The sequence below is a fragment of the Leucoraja erinacea genome, chromosome 22 (genome assembly GCF_028641065.1).
Source record: "Leucoraja erinacea ecotype New England chromosome 22, Leri_hhj_1, whole genome shotgun sequence".
In the NCBI taxonomy this organism is placed as follows: domain Eukaryota; kingdom Metazoa; phylum Chordata; class Chondrichthyes; order Rajiformes; family Rajidae; genus Leucoraja; species Leucoraja erinaceus.
The window spans coordinates 25455512-25476495 of record NC_073398.1 but is presented as its reverse complement, the minus strand read 5'-3'; positions in this window follow the sequence as shown (position 1 = coordinate 25476495).

Here is a 20984-nt window from a genome sequence, read left to right as displayed (position 1 = left end):
GGATCAGCTAGTGAGTGTATTCAGTCAGTCTGAAGAATGGTCTTGACCATAAAAGTCCGACATTCCTTCGACCCAGAGATGCTGCCTGAAGTGTCAGAGACTCACCTCCTCAGTCTGGGAGCTGGAACATTTCAGTGCAGCCCCCAGTGCACCAACTGTGGTTCTACACAGTGCTGGGGGAGTGTGCATGGCAGGGGGATTACTCTTGGATTGTTCTCAAGGGCTGGCACAGGCACAGAGGGGTGACTGACCTCCTTCTGCACTACCCGCTTCGATGGTTGAACAGCATGTCCAGGAAAGGCCCAGTGTGGGGAGATACACACTCACCCTGCTTTATGTTCAACACATGAGAGCCACAACTCCTGGTGTATCCCTCACTACACCAGAGGACATGTTCCAGCTGAACCACTCCCAGCATTTTCTGGATGAAGAGTGTATCAGTGTCCTCCAGGATTGAGACTGACAATGCCCAGGTGAGACCTCCTTGGCAGGTGAACAGTGAAGTACCATTAACCCCAGAGGATGGGGCTGATTAAGGGGCCACAGGGTCCGGGGGAATGTGTAGGCAAGGGGAGAGAAATGGCTAACTGGCGGAAAAGGGAATCAGGATAAAAGAACCAATTTTTGATTGAGATGAATGGACTGAATTAGAGTCATAGTCATAGAGTGAATCAGTGTGAAAACAGGTCCATCGGCCCAACTTGCCCACACTGACCAACATGTCCCAGCTACACTAGTCCCACCTGCCTGCGCTTGTTCCATATCCCTACAAACCTGCCCCATCCATGTACCTGTCTAACTGTTTCTTAAATGTTGGGATAGTCCCAGCCTCAACTACCTCCTCTGGTAGATTGTTCCATACACCTTTGTGTGAAAAAGTTACCCCTCCGTTTTCCATTAAATAAAAAAAAAGGGACTTGAGGCAGATTTGTTGATGACATATAGATGTGGGTTGGCATCATTGAGGAGGATCAGTATGGCGACAAATACTCTCTTGAACATCTACAGGTGTATGTTGGGCATGGGGCGGTACAGCGGTAGTGTTGCTGAGTTACAGTGCTCGCAGCGCCAGAGACCCAGGTTCGATCCCGACTACCGCTGCTTGTCTGTACGGAGATTGTATGTTCTCCACGTGACTGCGTTGGCTTTCTCCGAGATCTTCGGTTTCCTCGAATGCTGCAAAAACATACAGGGTGTAATTAACTTGGTATAAGTGTAAATTGGACAGTGTGGGTAGAATACTGTTAATGTGCGGGGATCGCTGGGCAATGTGGTGTCAGTGGGCAGAAGGGCCTGTTTCCCTGCGAAACTAAACTAAACTAGTTATGAGTATTGTGTTACAGCCTTGTTATGCTGCTGCAAGTCATTATTCCGTTGTCGGTACATAAGATTAAACGCTCTTGACTCTTTATTTGGAAGGAAGAATTAAAAGTAAAATATCACTTAAACAGAGTGAAAGAACTGAATGTTTAAGAAGGAACTGCAGATGGTGGAAAATCGAAGGCAGACAAAAATGCTGGAGAAACTCAGCGGGTGAGGCAGCATCTATGGAGCGAAGGAAATAAGCAACGTTTCGGTCCGAAACCCTTCTTCAGACCGAATGTTGAACCAACTGTGAGATTAGAGAGTGGAGGACATGAACCACAGAGTAACATGCTAATACGGAAAGCAATTGGGAAGCTGATGAGATGTTGGCCTTTATTGTGTTGGCGGGTAGTGTGTGTGTAGACATGTTACACTTCATCAGGGTGCTGGTCAATGAGTACTTGAAGTCCGTAGACAGATTTTAATTTGTCTTTTGGAAACGATCATTTTCCTTTATTCGTACAAGGTACGTGGACTTTGCAAGTTGAGTTAGAATTTAGTTGCCCAACCAGAAGATTTCTGGATCCAGTTCGTCTTCTGCAGCCCACCCACAGGACTGTGAAAGCTCTCTCCCTGCAACTATTCCACTAACTCCCTATGTATCCTCTCCACAGTCTTTATTTCTCTCCCTGGTGCGGTGTCCGGGACCCGACGAACCAAGATTTGTTGATCAAGTGCTTGTTCCAGTGGCTTTTGACTGAAACTAGACTAGGGGGAAAGTTTAGAATGAGCTATTTCTACAAGTGTTGGTGAGGTCAGTGTTGACCCGGCTACATCCCCAAATCCCACACCTCATTAATCTTCTCCAAACAACATAGCACCTCCTCCTTCTTGATATTAAACTGCCCAAGCGTATCCGTATACCCCACACTGTTCTCCAGGATCTTCTCCTTGGTTAATTTTGGTGCAAACTCCTCATTTAGTAATTCACTTACATCTTCTAATTCCAAGCATTAAGTTCCCCCTTTATCCAAGTTTGGTCCTGCCTTCTCCTTACTTACCCACTTGTTTTTTAATGTAGGTCTAAAATGTAATGAAACAGGAAGCACGAGTGAGTGGAGTGAATATACCAAGTGGGTGAGAGTGGTGTAATGTTGAGTTTCTCCCACCATCTCTCTGATTTATAAACATACATCAGTGGTTTTCTTACAGATGCGCTGAGGAATAAGTTGGATAAGATGACACAGACACAGAGAATTCTTCAAGAAGACGAAAGCCTTTATTTGCAAACAAAACAGCTGGAACAGTCAGAGATTGCAGATCACCTGTCTGTTCTCTAACTGCTCTCCGATTCACAGAAACGAGTAGCTTTTTCAGTTCTTTAGCCCTGTCTCTGCTTGTTTATATTTCATGCTGTACTCCTTTGCATCAATCTGTCTTCAGTTCTAATATTTTCTGCCTCGCCACCATTAAATCCCGACCTTGGTTAAATCTTATTAAACTTACATTTCCCGTCCATATCTTTTCCTCTTTCGCCATCCTTAAATTCCAACTGTTACTCTAATCTCCCAGCTGCGTCCACTTTGCTACCCTTATGTTTTAGCTACAGCCAAGGTTTCTGCTACAGCCAAGGTTACACACACCATATTATAATGTTACATATTAGTTTGTAAGTTTAGTACAAAGATACAAATGTATTTATTAAGAATACATATACACTACACAAAAGTAAAATTAAGCTTAAGTAAAAGTAAATAACTTGTTTAGCGCCTTGATTACTAGATAAATGTTAAGTGCTGCAAAACTAACAATCACGTGAGTCTTACAATAAGCTGATTACGTAAAATGGCTGACATCTGCTGTGTATGATAGACGTCTTAATTAAGTCTTCTATAACTTTTATAAAAGCTGCGAGAAACTGGGCTCACACAGCACCAAACACACAGCTCATGATGCAGTTCTCTTTATTATTGGCTGAGAAGCTCAGTGAGTACAGTCACCACAGACAGTGAGAGTGGCCACAAAGAAATCAAAGTACTGGATCCACTGCTGGAAAGGATGAGTGGATCATTCTCGAGTCTTCTAACCAGAATAGAGACTATAGGAACAAATAAAACCAAATTTTATCTTGCAGTTGGAATCATTCCAAGTAAATCCACCTAGAAGGAGTGAAAAATAATTCAGCATTTGTTCGTCCACGAGCAAAATGTTGCAGATGCAGAAAATCTGGAATAAATCTTGAAAATACTTTGGAACATTTGTGGTGAGCAGATAGGAATGTAATTGTTGGAAATCTCTGTACATCTCTCCACAGACTCTGCCTGATCTGCTGAGTGTTTCCAGCATTTTCTGTTTTCTATCTGGTCTAAATGTTGCATCTATTTGAGTCAGAGTCTGTGAGCCATTCATGTTCCCTGATCGGTGAGTTTGCATGTAAGTAAAGGGAGTCACTTCCTGTGGAGGTGCCAGGTGCAGCCAGAGTGTGTGTTGCTGAAACCTGAAGCCCCCAATATTCACGGGGGTTTGGACTGTCCCAGACTGAAGTGTCTGGGCTCACCCTGGGCTGCAACTCCCTGTGTGGGCTGGACAACACGCCTGTGCAGTCAGGGATAAACCCAGCCCTCCCCATTCCATGGACCTCACACAATGGGAGCAGAGCCTGGAATCTCTGGAGCTGGAACTTCTGCAACCAATGTCATGTCTAAATCTGGGGATATTACACCATTGCACATTCCAATATCTGTAGCGTTACACCCAGTGTTTGTAGAATTAGGGTGTTCCCTTGTACGTGGAGCACAGAAACAGAGCACTCGGCCCATGGATCCGTGCTACTGTTGCTGCTCCACACCAGCCTCCCCCCTCCCTTGATGGGGTCAGATGCCACTGACCCCATCAACACATCTGTCTGTTCCTTTCTCCATCCACCTCTGCCGTAAGTACATCTGTGCTCTCTGCTCCTGAGCTCCACCTACTGTGCACTCAAGGAACAACGAGCTTCATGACTTCTCTGCTCCACTGCCTCGCTGCAGTTTATTGAACAGTCACATGGCTGAGTTTAGTTCTTCCCATTAATGCAGTGTCACTCTGTACCTTCCTCTAACTCCAGCGTTACCCCCTTGTACATTCCTCCTGCACAGCTACACTCAGTGTCTGTTCCCCTGACTCCTGCATTACACCCCATATATCCTCCTCTCACTGCTGGGCAGTCAGTCCAGTTCCGCAGAACACAGGACCCAAGGGGTTGGTTCACTCCCTCTGTATAACAGCAGGTCTATTCAGGTAACCTACTGTTCAATATTGTGTCTAAAATTAATGTCTGACAGAATAGCACTTCTATCACTGTCGCACTTACAGTGGCAATATTGAGTGTACACACAATCTTCAACACGTCCAGCATTGTTGGGTTGATGTTGTGCCCATTTATTGTAATGATATGGAAATCCATCAATCCATGTGAAATGATGTACCTGTGGGTATAAACAATGATCATTGCTGTTGGAATGCTGAGTAAGCTGCCACATAACAGTACAGGGAGGAGCTGTACCTGAGCTGGAGTGAGAGCAGAATACGAGCAGCCGGGACAAGTAGGGCAATGGATGGGAGTTTAAACTATGGACTGGCAGGGTGGGGGAATCTCATGGACGTAACAGAATCTTTGGGAAAGTGGCAGGATCTGAGAGGAAAGGTCAGAGAAGAGGAGTAATGGTAACTCAGAAAATGAGGAAAAGATGATCATTGAACACAAACACCAAAAGTAGGATCTCCCAGGTAAAGACGGTGAACAATGAAGAAAATAACTGTAGACCCCTGCAGACCAATGAACACAGAATGCCAAACCCAACAGGAGATGGAGGCAGTGAGTTGTAGTACGGAGTTTGTTGTGTGTGTGGCGGAGTGGATCACTGGGCACTTCACCCACCCCCTCACCCCTCCAACCCACCGGCCCCATTCCTCCATTCAGTGGCTCTTTGGTGAATTTCACATTTCCTTGCCCTTCAGGGACCAGCCCAGGTCAGGAGGACATCTGGAATATTCACTGCCCAGCCAAGAACCCAAGGGCTTTGAATGTGACTGAAGGTTTAGCTGATCCATTCCTCGGGGGAGAGAATACCCCAAACTATTACTGACCTCCAGCAGGTTATTTAAATTCAATGATTCACTTCTTACTTCAGAGAGTGTGGAGAAAATGTTTGTACTGAGTGTTACAGGAAATCGCATGTCATGGTTGAAGACAATCTGTTCAAGAGACAACACAGTCAATAACTGGAGAGTTCTGACACATCCACCTTCTTGAGGTATAAGGGTGCTTTGTTTTTACTCAGCTGTTGACATCACATCACACCAAATTCTTAAAAGCAGAAGATTATTATCTTATGTTCAATATAAAAAAGCAAGGGTCATAATAGTCAGAATCAACCACACAATGGCACGAGGAAGTAACGCATGAATAATAATCAACAACAGTTCTCTTGGATTTTGCTTGGCCAAAGCCACAATTTGGGGCAGACCCATTCTCACACAAACTGCCTTCCAGTTACCTGTGGACATCTGATTAACATTCACCCAATAATTGCCTGGCCATTTGCAATCTCACATTTAGGGAGAAGACAGAGAAGCTGACGAAGGGAAAGGAAAGTCCCAGTGATGGTGTGAGATGAAGGAGGGTGAGAAGAGGCTCATGTGGAGCAGAAACAGACACAAGAACATGTGGGATTTTATTTGTTCGCAGGACATGGTGACAGTGGCCGGACCTGCATTTATTGACATAGTCAAACAGGCCCATCAGCCCAATTTACCCACACCGGCCAACATATCCCAGCTACACTAGTCCCACCTGGCCGTGTTTGGCCTACATCCCCCCACACCTGTCCTTTTTCATGTACCTGTCTAATTTGGGATAGTTTCTGCCTCAACTACCTCTGGCAACTTGTTCCATACACCCACCAGCCTTTGTGTGAAAAAGTTAATCTCAGATTCCTATTACATCTTTTCCCCTTTACCTCAACCTATCATACGTACACCAGTCATTAAAAGTAGGCATGCAGGTGCAGCAAGCAGTTGAAGAAGGCGAATGGTGTGTTAGCATTCATAGCAAAAGGATTTGAGTATAGGAGCAGGGAAGTTCTACAACAGTTGTACAGGGTCTTGGTGAGACCACACCTGGAGTATTGCGTACAGTTTTGGTCTCCTAATCTGAGGAAAGACATTCTTGCCATAGAGGGAGTACAGAGAAGGTTCACCAGACTGATACCTGGGATATCAGGACTTTCATATGAAGCAAGACTGGATAGACTCGGCTTGTACTCGCTAGAATTTAGAAGAGTGGGGGGGAATCTTATAGAAACTTACAAAATTCTTAAGGGGTTGGACAGACTAGATGCAGGAAGATTGTTCCCGATGTTGGGGAAGTCCCGAACAAGGGGTCACAGTTTCAGGTTAAGGGGGAAATCTTTTAGGACCGAGATGAGGAAAACATTTTTCACACAGAGAGTGGTGAATCTCTGGAATTCTCTGCCACAGAAGGTAGTTGAGGCCAGTTCATTGGCTATATTTAAGAGGGAGTTAGATGTGGCCCTTGTGGCTAAAGGGATCAGGGGGTATGGAGAGAAGGCAGGTACAGGATACTGAGTTGGATGATCAGCCATGATCATATTGAATGGCGGTGCAGGCTCGAAGGGCCGAATGGCCTACTCCTGCACCTATTTTCTATGTTTCTATGTTTCTATGTCCTCTGGTCCTCAATTCACCTACTCTGCGCAGGATACTATGTACATCTACATGATCTATTCCTCTTTTTATATATCTCTATAAGATCATCCCTCATCTGCCTGCGCTCCAAGGAATAGAGTCGCTGCCTATTCAACCTCTCCCGATAGCTCAGACCTAGTCCTGGCAACATCCTCGTAAATCTTCTCTTTACCCTTTCCAGCTTGACAACATCTTTCCTATTACATGGTGCCCAGAACTGAATACAATACTCTAAAAGTGGCCTCATCAAAGTCTTATATTACTGCTACATGACCACGAACGTCTATATTCTGTACTCTGACTGATGAAGGCCAATGTGCTAAAAGCCTTTTTGACCACCCTATCTGCGACTCCACTTTCAAGGAACCATGCACCTTCACTTCTAGATCCCTCTGCTCTACAACACTCCCCAGAGTGCGACCATTCACTGTGTAGGTCCTGCCCATGTTACACGTCCCAAAATGCAACACCTCACACATCTCTGTATTAAGTTCCAACATCCATTCCTCAGCCCACCTGGCCAAGAGCGGAACTCGCTATCAAAACATGGAGGGGACAGGGGGCACAATATTCTGGCGGCCGCGCACGCATGTGCACACTCATGCACACACGCGCGAGGCTTCGGAGGCTCAATCCAGCGCTAAATGCAGCTCAACTCTGCCTGTCTCACCGGGTTAACTACAGCCCAGCCTGGATTGTCGGCATACCAACGCTGCTTTTCCGCACTAGCCATATTTCCCGCGTCCAGGCAGGATCACCTGGCGGGACAGGCACAGTTGAGCTGGGTTTAGGGCTGTTTCTCTGCGCTGGCTGTGGGCCTGGGGGCACAGCTTGCGTTTGACTCCCCTCTGGCCCCCCCGGGTTTTCCGCCCCTGCACCTGGCCAACCGATCAAGATCCTTCCGAGATCATCATCTGACCATTTCAGACGGCAGGTAAGGGTCAACACATTGATGGATCTCTGCAGTCGTGGTGAGGCCAGACTGGGGAAGGAGGGCAGATTTCTTACCCAGAAGAATAATAATGGACCAGATGAGTTTTTATAACAGTCCAGAAGTTTCAGTCCCCATTACTGACCCCATCACTTCTTTCTCCAGAGTGATTACAGTTTATTTACTTGGATCCAAATTCCCTGGTGTCTGGAATGGGATTCAAACTCATGTGCCTGGATCACTGGGATATCACAGAGTAACTTAACCATGACACTGCCGCACCCTGTTACTCTGCAGGGCGTCATGTGTAACTCTAGCCCTGAACAACGATGTGACACCAGAGATCCATCAATGTGTTGACTGTAACCTGCCTTCTGAAAAGGGCAGTGGATGGTCAGGGAAGGACAATAAATACAGGTCTGGCCAGTGTGGTGATGAGTGCAAGCGTGGATGGGTTTCTGGCTGTTCGGGTCAGCCAGGGACTGCGGAGAGAGTGACAGCAGTCGGTACAACTCCGGTCACATTACGGTGAAGGAGCATGTGTGTGGCCTGGACATTGAACTGATGGCTGTGGGTCTCTGCGTATCAGATTCAGATTCAGATCAGATTCAATTTTAATTGTCATTGGCAGTGTACAGTACAGAGACAACAAAATGCATTTAGCATCTCCCTGGAAGAGCAACATAGCAAATGATTTGAATAAATAATAATAAGTGTCCGGGGGGGGTTGTGATTGGCAGTCACCAAGGTACGTTGTTGAGTAGAGTGACAGCCGCCGGGAAGAAGCTGTTCCTCGACCTGCTGGTTCGGCAACGGAGAGACCTGTAGCGCCTCCCGAATGGTAGGAGGGTAAACAGTCCATGGTTGGGGTGAGAGTAGTCCTTGGCGATGCTGAGCGCCCTCCGCAGACAACGCTTGCTTTGGACAGACTCAATGGAGGGGAGCGAGGAACCGGTGATGCGTTGGGCAATTTTCACCACCCTCTGCAATGCCTTCCGGTCGGAGACAGAGCAGTTGCCATACCATACTGTGATGCAGTTGGTAAGGGTGCTCTCGATGGTGCAGCGGTAGAAGTTCACCAGGATCTGAGGAGACAGATGGACCTTCTTCAGTCTCCTCAGGAAGAAGAGACGCTGGTGAGTATGCTGTGTGCTCTGGGGGTTTCTCTCACACCACTGCGGTGATTGTTTAAATCTATGTTTAATCTTTATGTAGTTAAGTATCTTGTTGCTTTTTTGTATGAATGTATTGCAAAATCAAATTTCACTGGACCTCAGTACGTAACAACAACGGACCATTGAACCAGTAAACCGATGCCCTCTAGTGTTAGCCTTAACCTATGCTCCAAAAATGACTGTGACTAATCCGGAAATGCTCTTGTCAATTATAATTATACAAAGCTTGGTATGACTAGTGGTCATAGCCTCAGAATTACATGACTTTCCTTTAGCAAGGAGATGGGGAGGAATTTCTTTAGTCAGAGGATGGTGAAACTGTAGAATTCTTTGCTACAGAGGGCTGTGGAGGCCAAGTCACTGGATATGTTTTAAGGCAGAGATAGATAGATTCTTAATTTATACAGGTGTCAGAAATTATGGGGAGAAGGCAGGAAAATGGGGGTAGCAGGGAGAGATAGATTAGCTATGATTCAATGGCTGATTAGAGACGATGGGCTAAATGGCCTAATTCTGCTCCTAACACATATGACCTTATGGATGACAGTACGACAGTATGATGACCAGAACAGCGCACAATTTCTAGGTGTGATCTTGATGAGGGCTAGAGTACCATACAACCTTCTTCATCACATTCTCCACCAATGTCATCTTTAATAGAACATAGAAGAATGCAGCAGAGGAACAAACCTTTCGGTCCATAACATTTGTGCCAAACATGATGGCAAGTTAAACTAATGTCCTGTGTCTACACATGAGCCCTATCTTCCATTCCCTGCATATCCAACTTCCTATCTAAAATTCTCTTCAATGCCAATCTCATATTGACTTCCACTAACACCACTGGCCACCACCCTCTGTGTAAAACCTTGTCTTGCACATCCCCTTTAAACTTCTCCCCTTGACCTTAAAGCTATGTCCTCTCGTCATTTACATTTACACACAAGGAAAAAGGATCTGACAGTCTACCCTGTCTATGCCTCTCATTATTTTATATATTTTGATCAGGACTCTACTCAATTTTCAATGCTGCAGAGTAAACAATCCAAGTTTTTCAGCCTGTCCTTATAAGCTAATACCCTGTAATCGAAAGCTAATACCTTCTAATCCTAGGTATTTTCAGGGAACTGTCTATTTGTTCCCTGAGCTCTCTCTGTTGTCCAATAACCAGGGCCTTTTTTCTTCAGTAAAATTACTTTTCCACCTTGGTCACAGACCTCCAATCTGAAAAACTACCCTCCACAGCCACCCCCTGACTTCTTCCACCAAGCTGACTGTAGCCAATTGGCTAGGTCAGCCTGGATCTCATGTGATCCCACCTTTTGGACTAGCCTATGTCATGTTGGACAAGGTGATGGTGGAGAGGAGGTCCAAGTCAACAGGGTCCGCTGCACAAACTAACCATGGAGACAGACAGACGCACGCACGCACGCGCACACACACACACACACACACACACAAACACACATACACACTCACTCTCGCACACACACACACACTCACGCATGCACACTGATGCACACACACACACACAGAGGATTAGAATAACTTTTTATTTTATTTTAGGGATACAATGTTGAAACAGGTCCTCTGGCCCTCAGAGAACACACATGGAACTTCAAATAAATGGAGGAGGACAACAGATGCAGCAAGAAGGAGAAGGTGAAGGAAATGAGCATCAGTTGGAGATATAATGGTGCTGAATGGCAATAAATAGTCAGGAACTGATGAGCTGCATCCCAAGGTGTGGAGGGTAGTGACCATGAAGATACCAGAAACAGTGGAGTGTGTCGCAGGGATCAGGCCCATCAGTTTACAAACATCACAGGGCTCAAAATTAGCGGTTGCCCGGGTGCCACTGACCACTCAAAGTGACACTGGGCAACCTAAATGGCGAGTCATTTTGCCCGACTTGGCAACTTGGTTTATACCAAAGTTAGACACAAAAAACTGGAGTAACTCCGCGGGTCCGGCAGCATCTCTGGAGAAAATGAACGTGACGTTTTGTGTCGGCGAAGGCTGTAATACGTGAGAAAGATGCTAAGTGTGGCGTGACGGAGGGTCGGAGCGAATGACGGGCCCTGCACAGCAGCAGCAGAGGCGACAGCTCCTTCTCCTCCTCCTCCCGCACCCCGCCCGGCCTGAAATTGGCCGCTGCTGCCACTCTGCCAACGGCGCTTCCAAAACAGACCCTTGGAGGAGGGAGGTGTCGGTCAGAGGCGGAAGTAGAGTAGGGGGGGGGGGGTGAGGATAGAGCACGGTGATTGGAGGAGAGAGACGTGCCAAAACACTCTCGGTAGACCTACACCGCAACCAGGACCAATCCCGGTCTCCGGCGCTGTAATCGCTGCCGAACCACCACTGGACCACCCCCCCCCCCACCCCCGAGAGCCCCCCGGGGGTGGCCAGAGACACCAGGAGTCAGGCGGGTGCGGTGCCCCTAGGCCCACAGCCAGCGCAGAGAAGCAGCGCTGTTCAACTCTGCCTGTCCCTGTCTGGATTGAGACAGGGCTGGAGGCGAGACAGGCAGTTGAGATGCATTTAGTGCTGGATTGGGCCTCCGAAGCCTCGCGCATGTGTGTGTGTGTGCCAAGATATTCTGTCCACGGTCCCCTCCATATTTTGATTGCGATTTCCGTGCTTGACAGGTGTTGTCCGAGGAGCGCTGGCCTTCCTTCCCACCTCCTCTGCCCCTTCCTCTCTCTCTTGTACGCCCCCCTCATCTCCCCTTATCCTCTCCCCTCCTCATCTACTCCCCCCCCCATCTATTCATCCTGCACTGATCTCCCTATCCACCTCGCATTGATTCTCCTGCCACTCCCCATCAATCCTACATTGGTCGCCCAATTCATCCTGTACTGATCTCCCTTCCCATCCATCCTGCACAGATACCCCCCCATCCATCCCCCATTCAACCCCACTGACATTCCCCGCACTCTCCCCTCACAATTTTACCTACTCCAACCAACACGCACTAATTCCCCTGCCTCAATCCATCCAATCCACACAGATTGCCTTCTCAACCCACCCCCCCCATCACCATCTATCCCTCCTGCCCCGATTCATACACCCCCACCCCCTCCCGCCCATATTGTGCTGGAAATGTCTTCAGAGCTAACATAGACTATGTTTGATAACGAAATGCAATCAAATATGTTTTAATTCCCAATGTTATTATTTGTTTAAATCCATAAAGATGGATTAATTAAATTGTGACCACGTGAAACATTGAAACCGCAGTGTTCAATTGTCACTGACACGTTATTACAGAATTTATTTTAACGGCAAATCAATGCTCTATATATGGAGTACTGTAGTTATTTAATGAGCAACATTCACAACTCTACGTTGGATTTATCCAGTTTTAATTCTACAGTCAGTCATATACATCGCAAATTTGGTCAGGAGATATTTCAGTAGAAATTTTAATGTTAATTCTGAAGTGGGAATGATGGGAAAAGTGTTTATCAACAATTTTAAAAAAAAATCTTGCTTACAAACTACTGGGTATCTTCATTGCCACATACATCTAATCTGAATGTCTGGTAATGTGGCGTCTTGACACCTCTAAATATATTACCAAAAGAACATTTGCTGCATTTATGTCCTTTGGCCATTTCTTGCTAGTTAGTGTAATGTTTAACCTGTCAGATGGGTATAGTCAGTTTTAACAGCTATTATCATAAAATGCCTTTAGAAAATTCCTTGCAACCTGCATATTTTGTTGTGGATAAATTATGTGGGAAGTGAGAGTGTTTCTGTACCAATAGCAATAACGACCCATGCTATGGCCATGTCATGATAATTTTCGGTCCTTCACAGAAAACATGCTTGCATCAATCTGTAGTGTGCATGGTTAAGCATGTATGTTATCAAGGTCCAGGATTTATTGACACAGTTTGATCATACGCTGAATAATCCAACCACATTTTTGTTTGGAAGTGGAAAGAAATAATAAAAATTGTATTAATTGCAATGTGTAAAAAGAGTTGAGATACCGTATTATAATTTTGCTGCATGTCATTGTGGTATATATCATGTCTTGATTGGTGAATATGTTAGTTTGTGACTTTATGTGAAGCAGAAATAATATGTGAATGCTTCATTGAGCATAATTCCGACTGGTAACTACGCACTTCGCCCGAGCATGCGTCATGCAAGCCATCTTAAATGACCATCTAAACTGTCATTTGGCAACCTAAAAAGCTGCCAAGGTTGCCCGGCTGGCAACAGGGACAAAAAAGCTAAGCGAAAGCCCTGCATCATCAGTGATTTGGATGAAGGGACTGGGAGACGTGCATCAAGACTGCTGCTGACACAAAGCTGGTTGCAGGGGGAGTTCTGAGGAAGATGCAAAGAGACCTTGAACTAATTTAAAGAAACTGTAGGAATGTGAAGATGGAATAATGAAGTAAAAAAATATGGAATCACCAAATTTAGAATTAAGAATATAAAATGATATTATCATTTTAAATGGCAAGAGATTGGAAACATTTAGAATTGAGCAGGACTTGGATGTCCATGCACATTCAATAGTGAAAGTTAATCCGTAACCTAACATGAAGCTGCAGACAAATAATATGTTCCCCTTTATTGCGTGGAGATTTTGGAACCTGGAATATCGGGCACTGGTCTGCACTCTCTGTCTCAAGAAGAATATCTGTGCTATAGAGGGGTTGAAATGCTGCTTCACAGATTGGTTCCTGAAATGGGGTATTGCTACATTTTAGGAGACATTATGTAAACAGTAGTTATACTCATTAATCTGTCCTAATGAAGATAGTATGTCACTGAAACAAACAAAATTATATCCCAATTTTTAAGTTTCCAGAATATGCAGTTTTTTTTCCATTTCACAGTGATGTGTCAGTCTAATTATCAAATCTCCAACCTTTCTCTGTCCCTTTCACTCTCCACCCCGAAGACTCACTTCCCCTGTACCATTGCCAGCACTCTGGCCATCCTCCCTCAAACCTCCATCCTCACCCTCACAGTGGGCAAGTAAACTGCACCCTTTGCATTGGACCAGTGCCTGCAGAACCTTCTCCTCTGCATCCCCTGGGTTCCTGACAGAGAGTCACATATCCCACTTCCTGCAACTCAGTTTTCCTGTGAAGTGTCACCGTGGAGAAACCTCTGTCTCCTGATGTGGAGGAGAGTCTCCAACTCACCTTCCAACTCAGCAGCTCTGAGATGAGTATCCCAGACAAGAGACATTTCCTACCACATCCCGACTAGTCCCAATGTCCACAAATTCCCGTTCCACAGTCCCAACACAATGCCTGTGAATTCATTCCTCACACCAATATATTTCTAAATCTCCTGAAATTAATGGACCACATCACTGGCAAGCAGTGCGGTCAGCACCAAAACCCACACCAGCATCATGTTTCCTTCCTCAAACCTGAAACACAAGAAAACAATTCATCCTTAGTGTCAAGTTTCACAGTGAAGTTGGGCATATCCTGCTGCCGTTCCCACCTCTCTCTCTCCCAACTCTCTGTGTCGATGAGGTTTCCAATGCTGTTGCATCCGTATATACGTGTAGTTCTGGCATCTTGGAGGCTTTTGGAACCATTGGAATCAAACTCAATTGGCTGCAGCAATCTACATAAATCTCCTGCTGACTAATCACTGACTGACAGATTCGAACAAGATGAACAGGAAGCCACAGAAATGTCTTGTGAGCTCCCAGTGTGACTGTAGAATGTGGCACTGTATCTGAACACTTCATGGTCCCATTATTTGTTCATAATATTAAAGTCAAGTGTCAAGAATGTTTTATTGTCATATTTCCCAGATAGTTCAATTAAATTCTTACTTGCAGCAGCACAATAGAATGGATTCAATGAATATTATCAATTTTGTGTATTACTTGCCCCACACTCCCACCCCATTTCTTCAACTCACCTCTCTTTAGCAGCATCCCAGTCCATCTGTCCATTTCCCTGTACAGACACTACCTGCCTTGCTGAGTTCCTCCACTGCTTTGTTTGCTTCTCCAGAATTCCACAATGTTCTTGATCTCACAACTTGTAGATGATGGGAAGAATTTGGCATCAAAGGTGAATCACTCGCTGAGGTATCCCCAGCCTCTGAGCTGCCCTTACGGAGGAGAGGAGAGGAGAGTTACATAACATGTTTCTGATTAACAACTTCATTTTGCGGGGAGATTCGTTATTTTCCTTTTTAATTTTGAAATATGATCAATTTAATCTTGTGATGAGTGATTGTTGATAAAGCTGGAAATAACTGCCCAAATCAAATTGCTCAGAAATGCTCATCATGCAATGTTTTAAGATATCATTGTGTGTTTAATCCCTGAAGCATTTAACATGGGAGTAAGGACCTTAGTGGCACCATCTGGTGGCGCCATCGAGTGTGGCAGCTTCGACAGCAGCTGTCCGTCCTTTCACCCTTTTTGTTATTTTTAGTGTGTCTAAAATTATGTTTTAATGGTTTCTTTTTCATGTGGAGGGAGTGGGGAATCATTTCCCAGTCACTTAACTGGGCGGAGATGCGTCTTTTCTCTGAGTCGCATCTTCTTTCCCCACCCACCCCCCATTGCGGCCCACCAACTGGATTGACGCAACAATTGCTGTTGGAGACCGGCCAGGGCTTCAGCAGCGGCACAGCACTGAATTACCACAGGACAATGCCTTGCCGGGGATCACCGTGTTAGACCACCGGAGTGTTGGGCCTGCTGAGTTTAACATCGTGGAGCTGTGGCCTGTGGAGCTTCTAGATGCAGGCGAGATGCTGACTTTAACATCGCCGAGGTCTGTGACCCCTTGCCTGAGGTCGCCATTGTTGGATTTCAGTCCAGCTCGGCCTGTGGACTTCGGAAGCCGCGGACACCAGTAGAAAGGGGCCGATTCGGAAACACCAAGCCGCGAGTGTGTTCCAATCTATTCCGACGTTGGAGTTCCAATCATCCTGGCGAGAGGGCCTGAACATGGAGCCATCCATAGCCAGTAATGCGGAGGGTTCAAATGTTCTTTTTATTTGTATGGCTGCATGGTAACTCAAATCTCACTGTACCAATTGGTGCATGTGACAATAAATGTAACTTGAACTTGAACTTAGTGGTCAGAGCAGCGATGGCCAGCAAGTTCCATCCAAAGGAGCTTCACTGAAGAGTTGGGTTTTTACAACATCCCTATTACACTTTACAACATTCTGACATCTTCATTTACTGAGATGCTCCAACAATATAATAATGACAGTCTGTGCATTCTGAGCTCCACAGTTCTCTGAGGTAGAAGATGGAGTAAGGGGGAACAAAAGAGACGGATTGCATCTTAACAGGTGGGGGACCAGCATTCTGGCAGGCAGGTTTGCCACTGCTACATGGGTGGTTTTAAACTGAATAAGGGGGGGTGGGGTGTCAAATGGGTTAGTCGAGGACGGAGTTAAAGGGAAAGAGAGCAAAGGGATGGTTAATGACCCCAGAATTAACGGGAAAGAAAGCTCACAAAGGGATAGGAGAGTATGGCCAAGTGTAATAGGGATCAATGTGAAAGGTGAGATGCGTAAGGAATTAAAACTATTGTATGTGAATGCGCGAAGTGTAAGAAGTAAAGTAGATGAGCTTGAGCCTCAGTTGAGCAATATTGGGCACCATATCTGAGGAAGGGTGTACTGGCTCTGGAGAAGGTCCAGAGGAGGTTTACAAGAATAATCCCAAGAATGAGTGGGTTAACATACGATGAGCATTTTATAGCACTGAGCCTGTACTCGCTGGACTTTAGAAGGATGAATATATTACGTTTATTGTCATTGCACAATACTGTGCAATGAAATTCCATTGCATCCCCTTTGGTTTAAAAAGAACAAACACAACAGCCATTGACTCACACATACACATATCAGTAAAAGAATAAATAAATAGGTATTAAAAATATTTTAAAAGAATATTGCGCATTATCTTGCACCTCAAATTATATTGTGCTTCCCCTGTGTTCAATGAGGGGGAACCTCATTGAAACTTACCATATAGTGAAAGGCTTGGATAGGGTGCATGTGGGAAGGATGTTTCCACTAATGGGACGAGAGTTCATAGTCTCAGAATTAAAGAGCATTCCTTTACGAAGGAGATAAGGAGGATTTTCTTTAGTCAGAGGGTGGTGAATCTGTGGAATTCTATGCCACGGAAGGCTGTGGAGGCCAAGTCAAAGGATTTTTTTTAAGGCAGAGGTAGATAGATTCTTGATTAGTATGGGTGTCAGTGGTTGCGTGGAGAAGGCAGGAGAATAGGTTTAGGAGGGAAGGATAGAACAGCCATGATTGAATGGCGGTGTAGACTTGATGGGCCGAATGGCCTATTTCTGCACCTAACTCTTATGACCTTTTGACCTTATGATCTGATCAAGGGAGACGGCATGGCCCATCAAATACCAAAGTGAACATCTAATTGTGGAGCCGTAGGAGATGGGTGAGACCGACGATGAATATTTCTCCTCTATTTTTACTCTGGGAAAGACATGATGACTAGAGAACAAGAAGGTTAATGCGGGCCCCTTGGCTATAGTCTGCAATACAGAAGAGGAGCTGTTAACCATAAAATAATTACAGCACGGAAACAGGCCATCTCGGCCCTACAAGTCCGTGCCGAACAATTATTTTCCCCAAGTCCCATCTACCTGCACTCAGACCATAACCCTCCATTCCTTTCTCATCCATATACCTATCCAATTTATTTTTAAATGATAACATCGAACCTGCCTCCACCACTTCCACTGGAAGCTCATTCCACACAATTACCACTCTCTGAGTAAAGAAGTTCCCCCTCATGTTACCCCTAAACTTTTGTCCCTTAATTCTCAAGTCATGTCCTCTTGTTTGAATCTTCCCTACTCTCAATGGGAAAAGCTTGTCCACGTCAACTCTGTCTATCCCTCTCATCATTTTAAAGACCTCTATCAAGTCCCCCCTTAACCTTCAGCGCTCCAGAGAATAAAGACCTAACTTATTCAACCTTTCTCTGTAACTTAGTTGCTGAAACCCAGGCAACATTCTAGTAAATCTCCTCTGTACTCTCTCCATTTTGTTGACATCCTTCCTATAATTGGGCGACCAAAATTGTACACCATACTCCAGAATTGGTCTCACCAATGCCTTGTACAATTTTAACATTACATCCCAACTTCTATACTCAATGCTCTGATTTATAAAGGCTAGCATACCAAAAGCTTTCTTTACCACCCTATCTATATGAGATTCCATCTTCAGGGAACTATGCACAGTTATTCCTAGATCCCTCTGTTCAACTGCATTCTTCAATTCCCTACCATTTACCACGTACGTCATATTTTGATTTGTTCTGCCAAGATGTAGCACCTCACACTTATCAGCATTAAACTCCATCTGCCATCTTTCAGCCCATTCTTCCAAATGGCCTAAATCTCTCTGTAGACTTTGGAAATTTACTTCATTATCCACAACACCCCCTATCTTAGTATCATCTGCATACTTACTAATCCAATTTACCACACCTTCATCCAGATCATTGATGTACATGACAAACAACAGTGGACCCAACACAGATCCCTGAGGCACCCCACTAGTCACCTGCCTCCAACCTGACAAACAGCCATCCACCATTACTCTCTGGCATCTCCCATTCAGCCACTGTTGAATCCATCTTGCTACTCCTGCATTTATACCCAACAATTGAACCTTCTTAACCAACCTTCCATGAGGAACCATGTCAAAGGCCTTACTAAAGTCCATATAGACAATATCCACCTCATCAATTTCCCTAGTAACCTCTTCAAAAAATTCAAGAAGATTAGTCAAACATGACCTTCCAGTCACAAATCCATGTTGACTGTTCCTAATCAGACCCTGTTTATCCAGATGCTTATATATATTATCTCTAAGTATCTTTTCCATTAATTTGCCCACCACTGAGGTCAAAATAACAGGTTTATAATTGCTAGGTTTACTCTTAGAACCATTTTTAAACAATGGAACAACATGCGTAGTACGCCAATCCTCGGGCACTATTCCCGTTTCTAATGACATTTGAAATATTTCTGTCATAGCCCCTGCTATTTCTACACTAACTTCCCTCAATGTCCTAGGGAATATCCTGTCAGGACCTGGAGACTTATCCACTTTTATATTATTCAAAAGTGTCAGTACTTCTTTTTCTTTGAATCTCATAGTATCCATAGCTACTCTACTCGTTTCCCTTACCTCACATAATTCAATATCCTTCTCCTTGGTTAATACCGAAGAAAATAAATTATTTAATATTTCCCCCATCTCTTTTGGCTCTGCAGATAGCTGTCCACTCTGTCTCTCTAATGGACCAATTTTATCCCTCGTAATCCTTTTGCTATTAATATAGCTGTAGAAACTCTTTGGATTTACTTTCACCTTACTTGCCAAAGCACCTCATATCTTCTTTTAGCTTTTCTAATTTCTTTCTTAAGATTCTTTTTACATTCCTTATACTCCTCAAGCACCTCACTTACTCCATGCTGCCTATAATTATTGTAGATCTCTCTCTTTTTCCGAACCGTGTCCAATTTCCCTTGAAAACCAGGGTTCTTTCCAATTTTTACTATTTCCTTACAACCGAACAGGGACGTAAAGATTCTGTACTCTTAAAATTTCCCTTTTAAATGTCCTGCATTTCTCTTCAACATCCTTCCCATAAAACAAAATGTCCCAATTCACTCCTTTTAAATCATTTCGCATCGCATCAAAGTTAGCCTTTCTCCAATCAAAAATCTCAACCCTAGGTCCAGTTCTGACCCTCTCCATAATTAAATTGAAACTAATGGTATTGTGATCACTGGACCCGAAGTGCTCCCCAACGCATACCTCTGCCACCTGACCTGTCCCATTTCCTAACAGGAGGTCCAGCACTGCCCCTCCTCTAGTAGGTACCTCTATGTATTGCTGCAAAAAACTATCCTGCACACATTTTACAAACTCCAAACCATCCAGCCAATTTACAGAATGTGTTTCCCAGTCTATGTGTGGAAAATTGAAATCTCCCACAATCACTACCTTGTGCTTACTACTAATATTTGCTATCTCCTTACATATTTGCTCTTCCAATTCTCGCTCCCCATTTGGCGGTCTATAATACACCCCTATAAGTGTTGCTACACCTTTCCCACTTCTCAGTTCCACCCAAATAGCCTCCCTAGACGAGCCTTCCAATCTATCCTGCCAAAGCACTGCTGTAATATTTTCCCTGACAAGCAATGCAACACCTCCACCTCTTGCCCCTCCAATTCTTTCACACCTGATGCAACGAAATCCTGGAATATTTAGTTTCCAATCACAGCCCTCCTGCAACCATGTTTCACTGATCGCCACAACATCATACTTCCAGGTGTCAATCCAGGCTCTAAGCTCATCCACCTTTCTTACAATGCTCCTAGCATTAAGAAACCCCCCGCCTCTTATTCTTGGTTTATTTCCTTTTTACATAGAAACATAGAAACATAGAAATTAGGTGCAGGAGTAGGCCATTCGGCCCTTCGAGCCTGCACCGCCATTCAATATGATCATGGCTGATCATCCAACTCAGTATCCCGTACCTGCCTTCTCTCCATACCCCCTGATCCCCTTAGCCACAAGGGCCACATCTAACTCCCTCTTAAATATAGCCAATGAACTGGCCTCAACTACCCTCTGTGGCAGAGAGTTCCAGAGATTCACCACTCTCTGTGTGAAAAAAGTTCTTCTCATCTCGGTTTTTAAAGGATTCCCCCCTTATTCTTAAGCTGTGACCCCTTGTCCTGGACTTCCCCAACATCGGGAACAATCTTCCTGCATCTAGCCTGTCCAACCCCTTAAGAATT